This window comes from Macaca fascicularis, chromosome 1, assembly GCF_037993035.2.
Source record: "Macaca fascicularis isolate 582-1 chromosome 1, T2T-MFA8v1.1".
Classification (NCBI taxonomy): Eukaryota; Metazoa; Chordata; class Mammalia; order Primates; family Cercopithecidae; genus Macaca; species Macaca fascicularis.
Window position 1 is genome coordinate 5,218,029 of NC_088375.1, and position 14,326 is coordinate 5,232,354.

Here is a 14,326-nt window from a genome sequence, read left to right on the forward strand (position 1 = left end):
AGCCTGAAACATGGTGAAACCCCGTCTCTACTAAAAATACAAAACTTAGCCAGATGTGGTGGTGCGTGCCTGTAATCCCAGCTACTCAGGAGGCTGAGGCAGGACAATCGCTTGAACCCGGGAGGCAGAGGTTGCAGTGAGCTGAGATCATGCCACTGCACTCCAGCCTAGGCAACAAGAGCAAAACTCCATTAAAAATAAAGAAAAAACAAAAGAGAAAAAAGAAAAAGAAAATGGATTCTGGCTGGATGCAGTGGGCCTGGAGTCCCAGCACAACCTTATCTCTAGAAAAAAAAAAAATTTCAATTAACCAGGCATGGCTCTGTGCTCCTGGAGTCCTAGCTACAGGGAGGCTGAGGCAGGAGGGTCTCTTGAGCCCAGGAGATCAAGGCTGCAGTGGGCTATGATCACACCACTGCACTCCACCCTGGGTGACAGAGATGTACCCTGTCTCTAAAAAAATTTTTGTCATGGATTCTTTGGCCCCAACTCTGGAGTTTCTTATTCAGTAACCTGTAGAAGGGCTCTAGCACCTATCATTTTATCCAGGTAATTCTGATGTGCAGCTCCTAGACCATAACACTCACCCCAGGCATTTGCTACTTCCCCGCTCTCAGCCCTCTGGTGTTCAGGTCACCCTTGGACAGCTGCATCTTCTCCTGTCTGGGGGTTCATTCACAGTCTTCTCTCCAGCTTACCATCTTTGGCTCCCTACCCGCTTCTTACCAAGTGTACATGTTCCCCAGGTACGGCATCACCAACAGCTTCAAACAGGAGGCCTCCCACTACCAGCCAAGGCCTGGAGGAGCTTCCACCAGAGCAGCCTGCTGTCCTCCACAGTGCCAGCCTCCCTGCCAGGAAGAGAACTCAGACAGTGGGAAATGTGACAAGAAAAGCTCAGCCTGGACTACCCTGCAATGGTAAGGGTAAACTATGTTGGCCTATTTTGTAATACCTGGAGAGAACCAGGGCTGCTAGAGTTCCTATGAAATGAAAACCACGGGAGGTTTTCCTATGTTGCAGGCAAAGATTGCAGGCACAGCTGGTCCTGGGTGGTCACTCCCTCCAGCCCAGTTCCTCAACTCATGTAAACACAGAGAACCCCTTGCAGTCCCCCAGGAAGTGATCTGCCACTTATGGATAGTTGAGCCCTGAAGAGTTCTTGGTTACTTCCTTGAATTACTCCAGAGTACTTCTTGGACATGTCCTAGTAAAGATCCCCAAGGAATCCCTCTAAGTCATTCATTTCCTATGAATCAGCTGGAGGGCTTGCTACAACACAGATTGCTGGACCCACCCCAGAGTTTCATTTTCAGTGGCTGCTACAGAACAAATGCTTGTTGAATTCCTGACCCTCAGTGTGATGCTATTAGGAGGTGGAGACTTTGGTGATTACGAAAGCTCTGTCTTCATGAATGAGATCAGTGCCCTTATAAAAGAGATTCTGGAGAGCTCCCTTGCCCATCCCACCATGTGAGGACACAGCAAGAAGGCGCCATGTATGAACCAGGAAATGGGCCCTCACCAGACACAGTGCCTGCTCTGGGACTTCCCAGGCTCCAGAACTGTGAGAAATAAAAGTCTGTTGTTTATAAGCCACCCAGTCTATGGTACTGTATTATGGTAGCCTAAACAGACTAAAACAGACGTTCTGGGGCAGGACCTGAGAGTTTAGATGGCTAACAAGTTTCAGATGATGCTGAGGCTGCAGCAGGAACTTCTTGATGTGGCTCATGGGGTTCAGGAAGATTAATTTTCTCCAAGTGGAAAAAAGGTCAAAAGGGTGGAAAGGGAACTGGCAACAGGAGACAACACAATATCACAGACAATGGAATGTGGCAGAACTCTTGGATCTGGTTCTGTCTTGCACTGGCTGTGTGGCCAATGCCTTTGTCCCTTTGAAAAAAATTTTTTTTTTCTGTAAAACTGGGGATATAATACTTGGTTAACAGGGTTGTTGCGATAATTAAGTGAATAGTGTCTATGAAGCTCCTGCAGTGCCTGACTCAGGAATGCAGTACATGGCCAGGAAATGGTATTTCAAGTCCCTACCTCAGTTTCCCACAATTGGGCCCTAGTAAGTTTGATGACATTGTTTAAAAAAAGATTCAGGGGTCATTAGACCCCAAATGTGGATCAACTCTTTTATTGTGAGTCCTAGAGTGAGGGAAGGCCCTTATCCTCATAATTTACACCGCAACATTCTGTGAACATTTTCTGCTTTACCTAAATAGTTCTCTATGATCAAGTCACTCACTAGACGAGGGAATGAATTTCATTTTCTTTGAAATTACACATAAAAGCGGGATGTTTTCCAGGAAGATGTCCTTATAACTTTGGTAATTTATGTCAACAGCTCATTTGCCCTGTAAGGAGTTTTCCTCGTCCTTTCCAGTGAAAATGTGAGAGGAAGCGACGTGGTCAAAGTCTGTAAAATCCTAGCATCAGCACCCCCAAGAGCTTCAAGTGTCTGCCGGTCCTCCCTTCTGAAACAGCAAAGCCGGGAGCTCAGTCGCCTCCCTATGATGAGATCCCAGCTTCTGTACATGGAACCTCCTGAAAAACCAACCACACCTTTTTCTGTGTTTCAGGAGTTGGTTGTACAATTTGTGAACTACCCAGATGTTTTGCTTCTACCTTCTCTTTTTTTGGGAGCCATTTCTTTTTTACCTCTTCAAATTCCTGGTAGAGGTTGGGCACAGTGGCTCACGCCTGTAGTCTCAGCACTTTGGGAGGCTGAGGCAAGTGGATGCTTGAGCCCAGGGGTACGACACCAGCCTGGGCAACATGGTAAAACTGTGTCTCTACAAAAAATACAAAAATTAGCCCGGCATGGTGGTGCACATCTGTAGTCCCAGTTTTTCAGGAGACTGAGGTGGAAGGCTACCTGAGCCAGGGAAGTTGAGCCGTGATTGCACCACTGCCCTCCAGTCTGAGCAACAGAGTGAGACCCTGTCTAAAAACAAACAAACAAACAAACAGACAAATAACAAATAAAACACTAGTGGAGTGTTTTTTGCACAGTTGGCTCAATAAATATCCCTGTCTGGCTGAGTAATGTCTTCGGCCTGCCTTTTCGACATTTTTCTGTTCATAAGCTCCAAAGGAGTCAGAAAAAAACTAAAGGAAAGGACCGTCAAACAGGTGGCACTGATAGATGTGTGGAACAGACTCTGTGGGGCTAGGTGGTGGGAAGAGCTTATGAAAGCCAGAAAGATTGACGCTAGTGGCTCAGTAGCCATGTTGAAGAATTGCCAAGACTAACCCATCCAGGTTCTTCCCTACCCACTGTTGCTGGGATAGGACTTTCAGATCCCCTCCTGGTTATTTTACCTAACGGTTTTCCCATCGTGTTCACCAGCTTATTTAGAAAACATTCTTCTCCTACAAAAGGCAGCAGAGTGGGAGGGTGGGAAGGGCTGAGAGCTGAAAAACTACTATTGGGTACAGCGCTCACTATTCAGGTGATGGGTGCACCAGGAGCCAAGACTTCACTACGACACTACATGGGCAGGTAAGAAACCTGCACTTGTACTTCCTAAATATAGAAAAATGTTTTTTTTTTTGAAAGCAAACTTTCCTAGAGCAAGGCTCTGAGCAATGAGTTGATGCTCTGTGGAGGTAACCAAAGTGGTCCATTGGGAGCTCACAGAGGTAGTCAAAGTGGTCTATGATTGCAACAGGAGAGCAGGACTAACGAGAGGAAATGGCTTGACTATAAGCATCCCAATCCATAACCTGTCTCCTTTCAGGGTTCCCTCTTGCAATGAATAGCACCATCATCCATCTAGTGGTTCAAACCAGTAACCCAGGAGTAATTTCTGGCATTTCCCTCTCTCTCAAACCCTCCCTTCTCCCATATTCAATCCAGCATTATGTCCTACCCATTCAAGTTTAGCACATCAGGATCTCTCACATTGGTCTGTTTTCCGTACCTTCCGCACCACCCCGGTCCAAGCCATCACCTCTCATGCAGAACCTGTGACAGCCTCCCAGCTGGCCTGCCTGTGGCCATGCCCATGCCTTCCACTGTGGCAGAGCGGCCTTTCCACGTGTCATCTGATTGTGTTACATCTCTTCTTAAAAGCATCCAGTGACTTCCATTTGCTTTTAGGATAAAGACGAAACTTCATGTGACCTTGCACAGTCTCGACATTGACACAGTGCCTGGTGCGTAGGGGATCCCCTTAATAGGTGTTGAGTAATGAATACGCCACATCTAACTGTTGAATCCATGAATAAATTAATGAGTGAGTAGATGGATGAGTATGCCTTAGGACTTCCCCTTAGGACTTTGCAAAATCTCTCCAGCCACCAGCTGAATCTTGAAGGAGTCTTCATGCCATGACAACAGACACAAGGCTCTAATTAAAAACTAAGTCCTACTGTGGCCCAGTGTTGTGGATCTCAGTTCACAAAGCACTCTCCTCATACACCCCACACTTGATCCTTGGATTCATTTTTCTGTAACCCACCCTGGCAATGATTGGATCACCTCACGCATTTCTCTTGATGCATAATCTTATTTCTCGGGACTTAGGATTCTGGTTGTCTTCTAAATACGCTTTCATGATCTATCATGAAATATCTATCATGATCTATCATGGCTCCTGTGCTCCTCCAATGTTACCCATCCCTTGGGCCCCTCCTTTCCTTGTTTTCCCCACATGGGCAGCCCCTACCTAGCTCAACCTAGGTGCATGGGAAAGACCCACACATAGCTAAGGCCTTGAAATTTTCAGATGTCTGGGTCCCTAACCCCAGAGACATTAGTTCAGTGTCTCTTGGAAGGGTTCCAGAATCTGCATTTTAACTAGCATTCCAGATAATGTATTGTGCTGCATCTAGACCGTAGCACCTACCCCAGGTATTTGCCTATGAGTGCCTTCTGCTAATTCTCTTTTCTCAGCTCCCTGTACCTGCAGGCCAGATGGCACCTTCTTCCATACCAACGCCTGAAGGGTATAGCCTAAAAAAATAGCTATCCCTGTATAGGCGCAGTGGCTCACGCCTGTAATCTCAGCACTTTGGGAGGCCGAGGCAGGCAGATCATGAGGTCAGGAATTTGAGACCAGCCTGACCAACGTGGTGAAATCCCATCTCTGCTAAAAATACAAAAATTATCCGGGCGTGGTGGTGCATGCCTGTAATCCCAGCTACTCAGGAGGCTGAGGCAGGAGAATCGCTTGAACCCGGGAGGCGGAGGTTGCAGTGAGCTGAGATGGTACCACTGCACTCCAGCCTGGGCGACAGAGCGAGACTCCATCTCAAAAAGTAAATAAATAAATAAGAAAGAAAAAAGAAATAGCTGTCCCTCCAATACAGTGTTTCTAGAACCGGGAAGTACTGCTGAACTATAGTTTTGTGGATAACATAGTCTAAATTCTATTTGGGACTAGAGTTGTAATAGAACAAGAAACAACGAGACCCCTTCTTCAGACTGTATCATCATTATCATGAAACATGTGATCAGTTTACACTTTACAATTCTGAGTATCCCTCACATAAAAGAACATCTTATGAAGATATTAGTATAGGTTCTCGCACAGTGTAGATGCTCAATAAATATTCTTTGAATGAAGAAACAATTTAAATTTTTTCTCCTCCACCAAAAAACACCCTCTCCAATAGTTACATTAATGGGTTGCCTTTGAAATCAGGGCTGACAATTGCATGGATGTCCTCATAAGCACTTTTCCATTTTCTATATTTGGAAGTTGAAGGTCAAACACCAAGCAACTGAATCCTGTCTGACTGAAAGCAGACTTACTGGTTGGACTCAGTGTCTTGGCTCTGATAAGATGAAATATTAATCAGACCATTGATTGTGTTTTGAAACTGTCTCTTTTTATATCTAGAAGCTATTCAAGTACACTTAAGATACCACGGCTTTCAGATTTTACTCTGAAGGCCCTACCAATCGAATGTTGGAAGAGCTTTGGTTTAAGTCAAATGACAATTTCTTTCATATTTGGAAAGACAAATGATAATATATTAGGGCTGGAAAATAGCGAGGGAGCATGGGATGCTGACCCCATCCACTGACCCTAACCTGGAGACACTCCAGAAGAGGTAGGAGGCTGAGTCTGGAGGACCGCAGAGCCAAGCTCAGCAACTAACATGGTACAGTGTGGTCTGGAATGGAAGGCAGCCAGAGCCACTGGATTCCTTCTCTCCTGTTGTTCCCTTTTCCCTCCATTGTATCGGCCTGGGGAGATCCCCTTGTACAGGAACACTAGCCCAGAGCCTAGGGAAAGTGGGGCTGGAGAAGTAGCATGAGGGTAACATCAGCACCTGCTGGAATAGGAAACAAGCCAGAGGCTGGCGGGAGTCTGAGCATCTTCTCCCTGCCACCCACCTACAACCACCTTAACTGGGACAGAAGTCCTGGGTAGTTCCTTGGGGGGTGGATGGTGCAGAAAGTAGGGAAAATAGAAAGTAGTGGAACAAGTATGTGATGAGGGTCTGTTCAACCGTAGAGGCAGCCCCACTCCCCAAACCAAAAGGAGCCTCAAAAGCACAAGCAGGGCTTTCTCCCATCTCCCGCTAAAGGCAAACACTGGAGCCAATGCAGTTGAGAGTCCCAACGGAATAAAAGATGGGTTCACAGAGAAAAACAACAGAACCACTGCTCCAGAGGAAGCAAAAGTAATGGGAGAGACCGAATAAGAATTTTAAACGAGCACAATTAATAGCCTCCAACATAAGTGGGAGGACTTTGGATACCTGCAAGAGGCACAAGTGACTATGAAGATAAAACTATTAGAAATATTGTATGCAGAAAGGTATAATTTCCAAGGAAAAGATTCGCTGGTAGATTAAATATCAGAACGGATACAAATGCAGAAAGATATAGTGAGCTGGAATATCAAGTCAGAGAACTCCCAAAGAAAGCATCAGGAAAGGAAGGAATGTGAGAAAAGCTAAGCAGTGTGGAAAACAGAAGTAAAGCTGTCACTCTCTGCACCATAGGAGTCCTCCAAGGAAAGAAAAAAAGTAAACAGGGAGAAAAATACTTGAAGAAATAATTTTCAGAATTAGAGAAAGGTTGAAGGCTTCAGATGAAAAGGTCTCATCCAGTGTTAAACAAGATCAAAAAGGGTGAGGAAAAACAAAACTAGATACTACAGTGAAATGTAAGAATATCAATGCTAAAGAGAAAATTCTAAAGGCTGACAGAGGGAAAAAACAGGTCACCTTAAAAAGCGCAAGAATCAGATTGCTATGAGGATTCTTGCTAGCAGTGGAAAAACATCTTCAAAATAGTGAGGGTAAGGAACTTGGAACCTAAACAGTTATATTCAGCCAATCTTTTACTTAAACGTGAGTGCAAAATGAAGACGTTTTCAATCATACTGAGTCTAAGGGAATTTATGCCACAGTTTTATGCCCCTTTGAAAGAATTCTTGGGGGATATACTTCAAGAAGGGAAATTAATCCAGAAAGAAGCAACAAGGCACGAGGAAATAAAAAGAAGTAAAGTATTGATACATGATACAACATAATGCGATCTTGAAAATGCTATGGTAAGTGTAAGGAACTAGTCACAAAAGGCCACATAATATATGACTCCATTTATATGAAATGTCCAGAACAGGCAAATTCATAGAGACAAACAGTAGATTAGTGATTGTTGGGGACCAAGGGGAGTAGGTGGGTAGTAACTGCTAATAGGTGTGGGGTTTCTTTTGTGGGGTGGTGAACATGTTCTGGAATTAGATAGTGGTGATGGCTTCACAACTTTGTGAGTATACTCAAAACCACTGAACTGTATACTTTAAAAAAAAATTTTAAATAAACAGAGAAAATAAATATTAGGGACGTCAATTTAAAAACAGAAATAAGCTGGGTGCAGTGATTCACACCTATAATCCCAGCAACTTGGGAGGCTGAGACGGGAGGATCACTTGAGCCCAGGAGTTCGAGGCTACAATGCACTATGATCATGCCACTGCACTCCAGTTTGGTCGACAGAGCAAGATTCTGTCTCTTAAAACAAAACCAAAAACCAAAAACAGATGAAATTACTGCAAATTTGATTTTGCCACAGTACTAAAAAACAAAACAAAACAAAATAAAACATGAGAAATGATTCTCCCTTCCACCTCCCTACACACCACAAATATCTATAGCAGACCAGTCTTAGACCTCCAGGGAATAGCAACCGCCAGGAAGGAGGGTAAAGGAAGACGAGACCAAAAATATACCGTCTCAGTCTGTTTTCTGTTGTTTCTAACAGAATACCTGAAACTGGGTGATTTATAAAGAAAAGGAATTGATTTCCTATCATTCTGGAGGCTGAGAAGTCCAAGGTTAGAGGCAGCATGTCTGGCAAGACCCTTGTTGTTAGTGGGAACTCTTTATAGAGTCTTGAGGCAGTGCCATCACGTGGCAAGGGGGCCCAGTGAGCTACCTGTTAGCTCAGGTCTCTCTTCCTCTTAAGAAGCCACCAGTTCCACACAGTGATAACCCATTAATCCATTAACCTATTAATCCATTAACCCATTAATCCTTCATGGAGCCAGAGACCTCATGATCCACACACCTCTTAACAGCCCTACCTCTCAATACTGTCACATTAAGGAAAACTCATGTCAACATGAGTTTTGGAGGAGATAGGCTAACAGTGGTACCTATTAAGAGTTTCTTCCTATTCAGGGGAAAGATATACATTTTTATACACTTTAGGCATTGATAGGGAAAAAGAAATGTAAGTGGAAATCTAAATAAAGCGAGGGATAACCTCCAGAGAAATAGCAATATCTGGTGTAGGTGTACCCAAGCATTTTTCACATGTTATAATAAATATTCATTTTTTTATAAATTATTTTCCTTTTATTTATGCCCTTTTAGTCTTTTAATAAATTCATATACTATATATACATGAAATATATAGCATATAAACAAAATATATTTTATATCAATACACAAATTTAAAATATTTTATTTTTATTTGCTATATATTTACATGTAATATATTGATAAGTACACTTTATATTTAAAGTGCATTATATTTGGAGATATATTTTCCATAAATTTTATATCAAGGTAGTAAACGGAGCATTGCAAACTTTTTCGAGTTTTTTTTTTTAGAGATGAGGTCTCTCTATGTTGCCCAGGCTGGCCTTGAACCCTTGGGTTCAAACAGTCCTCCTGTCTCAGCCCCATGAGTAGCTGGGATTACAGGAACCCACGGCCAGCCTGGCTCAAACTATCATCTCTGTGTTTAATGGGGCTGATAAGCAACTAAGCCATCCTTGGATGTGGTCTTGCTGACTGGGATCTTTCTCACTTTTCTCTGTTTTTCGTTTGTTTGATTCCCACCACTAGAAAGCAAGCTCCGTGGACAGCATGCTCATTGGCTGTCTGTGATCTGCCTTATCTGGAATGCCTCGCATCTGCCCCACCCGCCACCCTCGTGGGCACCTTCCGTCCCACCCCCCACACTCCTGGCCAGTGGCCCCACCTGCCACCCTCATGGGTACCTTCCGTCCCACCCCCTACACTCCTGGTCAGTGGCCCCACCTGCCACCCTCGCGGGTACCTTCTGTCCCACCCCCTACACTCCTGGCCAATGCAGCTATGGGGCTGGAAACTTCTCCCAAAGAGCCAGGCCAGTTCAGCTTGGAAACCCCACAAAATCAGAATGAGGGGATTAAAAGTGTTTTTGTTCGAAGAGCTCTGGCGTGTAGGCCACAGTCCTTCCATGAAATGCAACAAAGCGGGGTAGTCCACCCCTGACCACTTGCCAGCACTGTACAGCAGAAGCTGCTTGGGATCAGCGACTGCTACAGGAGGTATGGGCTTCACCAGCTTTGCACTTTAAATGATTCCCAGCACAGCCTCTTCACACCATGCATTGTCCCTTTGCAGCAGAATGTACGTCCAGATTCCCCCAAGCACCACCCCATCCCAGACGTTCCTGTCAACATCCTACCAAGAGGGTTAGAGCCTTGCAGGCAAGCAGATCAAGCTTGATGTGGGAGGGGACTCAGATCAGCCTGATGTGGGAGGGGACTCAGGTCAGCCTGATGTGGGAGGGGACTCAGATCAGCCTGATGTGGGAGGGGACTCAGATCAGCCTGATGTGGGAGGGGACTCAGGTCAGCCTGATGTGGGAGGGGACTCAGGTCAGCCTGATGTGGGAGGGGACTCAGGTCAGCCTGACGTGGGAGGGGACTCAGGTCAGCCTGGTGTGGGAGGGGACTCAGGTCAAACACAGCTCCTGGGGCCAGAGTAGCAGATTTTTTTCCCCCTTTTTTTTTTTAGGTCGTGAGCATAGTACCCAATAAGCAGCAGACTGTCTCAGCAGCTGAAGCCGTGTAGAAGACCGCCTTGGAGGCTGGGTGCAGTGGCCTGTAATGCCAGCACTTCAGGAGGCCAAAGCGGGAGGATCTCTTGAGGCCAGGAGTTTGAGATCAGCTTTGGCAACATAGTGAGACCCCATCTCTACAAAAAAAAAAAAAAAATTAAAAAGTAGCCAGACATGGTAGTGAATGTTTACAGTCCTAGTTACTGGGGAGGCTAAGGCAGAAGGATTGCTTGAGCCCAGTAGGTGGAGGCTGCAGTGAGCCATGATGGCACCATTGCCTTGGCAACTGAACAAGGCCCTGTCCCAAAATTTAAAAAAAGTGTTGATTACACAAGGATGATAATGATTCCTTCCTAGGGCTGGCTATAGGGATAAATGAGAAAACATATTTCAAGTGTCCGACTGTGTCTAGCATGTTGTCAGCAGTCAATAACTGATAAAGAGAGCAAGAATGAACGTGCCTAGTCCAGTGTCTGCCTCATGACTGTCACTTACTAAGGCAGCAGGCAGCTCTTAGGAGAAGAGAGAAACAGAAAATCCAAGTTTGAAGGAGGTGGGTCAAGAACAGCAAAGAACTGTAGAGGGTTCTTGACAATATCTGTAAAAATAAATTTTTATAAAATAAATTCATCTGGGGAATCTATTTTGATAAAGTGATTTCTTACTTGATAAAAAAGTCATTATAGAATTGCTTTAAAAAGTAAATCTTTTTCAAGATATCATTCCGCTTATCACAAATTTACTTACATGCCACTTCCCTGAGCAAATTTATTTCTTGGAGTGACCCACATCTATATTAATATTTTAAATATCTTAACAATAGAAAAAGGGTGAATGGATGCTCACTACTTCCCTGGGGAAGATTACAAGAAATTAGCTTAATTCTAGTAAAAAGGGCTTAGCATAGGCATGAGGAAGAGCATATTGGTATTAAGGGCAGTCACAAACACAAAGAAATTAAATGTGCTATGTGAACGCCTTCGTATAAATCATCAGACACCAAAGTAGCTTCTGACTTTAGCAGCCTATTTCAGAATCAAGGGAGTCAATTAGTGGAGATCTCTTGATACTCACAATTTCTCTATTTTTCAAATGCGCTTCCAATCTCGTTATTGGACATCTTTAGATTGGAAAGGAATCCGAATGGTCATTTCATTGAATCCTAGCACTTTCACAGGTGATGCCTGAGACACAGGAGGTGGAGCTGATTTGGCAAAGGTTGCACAGCCAGTTGACTACGCACTTGAGGAGGGAGACCACATCTCCCCGATACTATTTCAACGTTCTCTCTATCTACTGTACTGTGTTATTGCCACCGTTTTATGCTCTTTTGCTGCTGGACTTAGTCTTTATTCCTTCAGCTGCGCCCTCTATACTAAATCTCAGTTGAACCCCAAACACCTTTTTGAGCCTCGTTGCTCAGTGTCAATGGTCCCCGGTAGTTCAATACTTTTCTCTTTCTACTTTGTTGAGACCCTAACCTTAAAGCAAAGGCTCCATCTCCTTCAATGTTACCGTTGATGGAAAATAAGTTCAACATGTTTAACAACAATAATTCATGATATTTGATTCTAGTCATAAGGTGCTGCAGGTGTAACTTACGACTTTCACCATTGAAACCATAATTTCTAGAAATGGAAAGAGTAATGTGAGAAAATATTCTCACCACTGGTGAAAAATCACGTTTTCACAGGGTTTGCAAACAGGGAAATATTTGTGGTTTTGTCTCATATGTTTTGCTTTTTTTTGGCAAAAGCAAAAGGCAGTTTTCTTTGCAATGAAAACGGCCTTTCGTTTTCGCCAATGCCTCACATCCATTTTTGCCAAGCAAAAAGCTGTTTTCCCAGGAGAAAACAGCTCAAGCTGAAAGAAAAGTGAAGCACGGTTTGTAAAATTTCCCTCTTAGAAAACAAAAATCACTCCACTCAATGCAAATGCCACCTGAGGGCCCTTGCATGGAGAAAGATAATGAGGGAGTCATGGTTGAACATATATGTAAACAAGCTTATCTAGAAAATAATAAAAAAAGAAGTCCAAAGTCACATGGGTGGCAGTTTTTAAATGATGCCCAGAATTAGTAGGAGTCCAGTGTTTACCTCTGTGGTCCAAATGAAAAAACTCCTAACATGGTGTTTGTTGGTTTCCCTATGTTATTTACACTGGGATGGCTTCTGGGTTAATAATGACATTTTCCATCTTGTTATTATACTATGATCCATTTTGACACTCCCCAGAATCCTCCAAATTAGGAAAGACAGGCATTATCTCCGTTTTGTGTAAGTTCACCCGACATGTAGTGGCGAGGAAGGCGTGTTGCTCATGTGGCTGGTTTAGACAAGGAGACTGAGGACCACTTGAGTTACTTTGCCAAGGTGATTTAGCGCCGGAATCTGGGCCAGAATCCAGGTCTTCTGATTCCCTGTTCCTTGTGCTTCACCCGAGTGCTCTTCATAACAAAGTCGGATCAGAATTTCCCGATGTGGCCATGGAATTCGTTCTTATTTTTGTTCTGTTTTGTCTTGCTTTGCATTTCCCTGAGGATGACACCTGTAAACCTTTTGATGTATCATAGCATAGTCTTTAGCACGTCATTGCTGCTGCTAGAAAGATAACTTCACTGTGAAAAAAATCTGAAGTTTCCAGTAGCCATTCCCATTGCAAATAGATGATACAGCAACTATCACCTTTATAGAAGTGGACCATTTATTATATAGAAAAATAAAAAGATTGAAACCAGCTTTGTTGAACAGCAGTATTTAATGAGCTATTCCTTGAGATAGCCACTCGGGATTTTTTAAAATTCCATGTATTAAAACAAAAGCTGTAACCAGATTGCAAAATGACCCTCAAATTCTTAATTCGTTTAAAATAAGACATTTTATTCTAAATTTCCACATATATCTGCATTCTTGTTTCACAGCTTATTATTTCCCATTCAAGCAGCCACAAAAGATAAAAGTAAATATTTTACATATATTTCAATCCTAGATGTGGACATTCAGGTAAATCTTGGTGTGCCACAAACATACCTCCATTTGCCCCTCTATCTATCCCAGTCCTAACCACCCTCTTTGAATAAAAGCTCAAGTCATACCTCCTAGGAGAGCATTAGACTTCTCTGATCTTCCACCTTTCCCAATTTCTCCATCTGTGCTAATCTGCACAACAAAATTTACCACTCACATCACAGAATGTACTCTTAAAAATGGTAAAGTTTATGGTAAATTTTTATATGCATATTTACTCCAACCAAAAAACATTAGAAAAAAAGTATGGGTTTATTTTAACCAAGGCCATGCTTAAGTCTAAAGAGTTTAAAATTAAAGCACTTATATAATTTTTTCCCTTAAAAATGTACCACTTAACTGTATATTGCCTGGATTGTTTCACATGTATATATTAAATCTTTCTAACTCATTGAGAGAAACTTCCTGAAAGCTTAAACCATGTCTAAACCTTTTCTAAGTCTCTCTCAAGACTTCTAACAGTACTATAGCACAGTAGATCATACATCAATAATTATTGATTAAAAAGACTTTTTATAAAACACACCTCAATTTGATGCTTCTCTTAAAGGTTTAAATAAATATGTGGAAGGCAGCTTCATGGAAAATCATAAAATCTCATCTTACTGCATTTTATCTCAAAATTCTCAATTAATACCACTTAACCACTTTTTTTTTCTTTTTTGAGGTAGTTTTGCCCTGTCACCCAGGCCAGAGTACAGTGGCATGATCGTGGCTCACTGCAGCCTAAAGTTCCTGGGTTCAAGCGATCCCCCTGCCTCAGCCTCCTCTGTAGCTGAAACTACAGGTGCATCTTACCACACCCAACTACTTTTTTAGTTGTTTTTCTTTTGTAGCGATGGGGTCTTGCTATATTGCCCAGGCTGGCCTGGAACTCCTGGGCTCAAGCGATCCACCAGCCTCGGCTTCCAAAAGTGCTGGAACTACAGGCATGAGCCACTGCACCTGGCCCCACTTTGTTCTTTATTCTTCATTATGCTTCACATTT

General features: G+C 43.2%; 1 long non-coding RNA gene across 1 annotated transcript in view; it reads right to left on the reverse strand.

Annotated features, from left to right (window-relative positions):
* Positions 1–10,158: 10,158 nt before the first annotated feature.
* Positions 10,159–14,326, reverse strand: part of LOC135968475 (uncharacterized) — a 57,347-nt gene continuing 53,179 nt past the window's right edge. Inside the window, exon 3 of the long non-coding RNA XR_010583317.1 lies at positions 10,159–10,449. This is a non-coding gene — a long non-coding RNA (uncharacterized lncRNA). The remainder of the gene's footprint in view (positions 10,450–14,326) is intronic.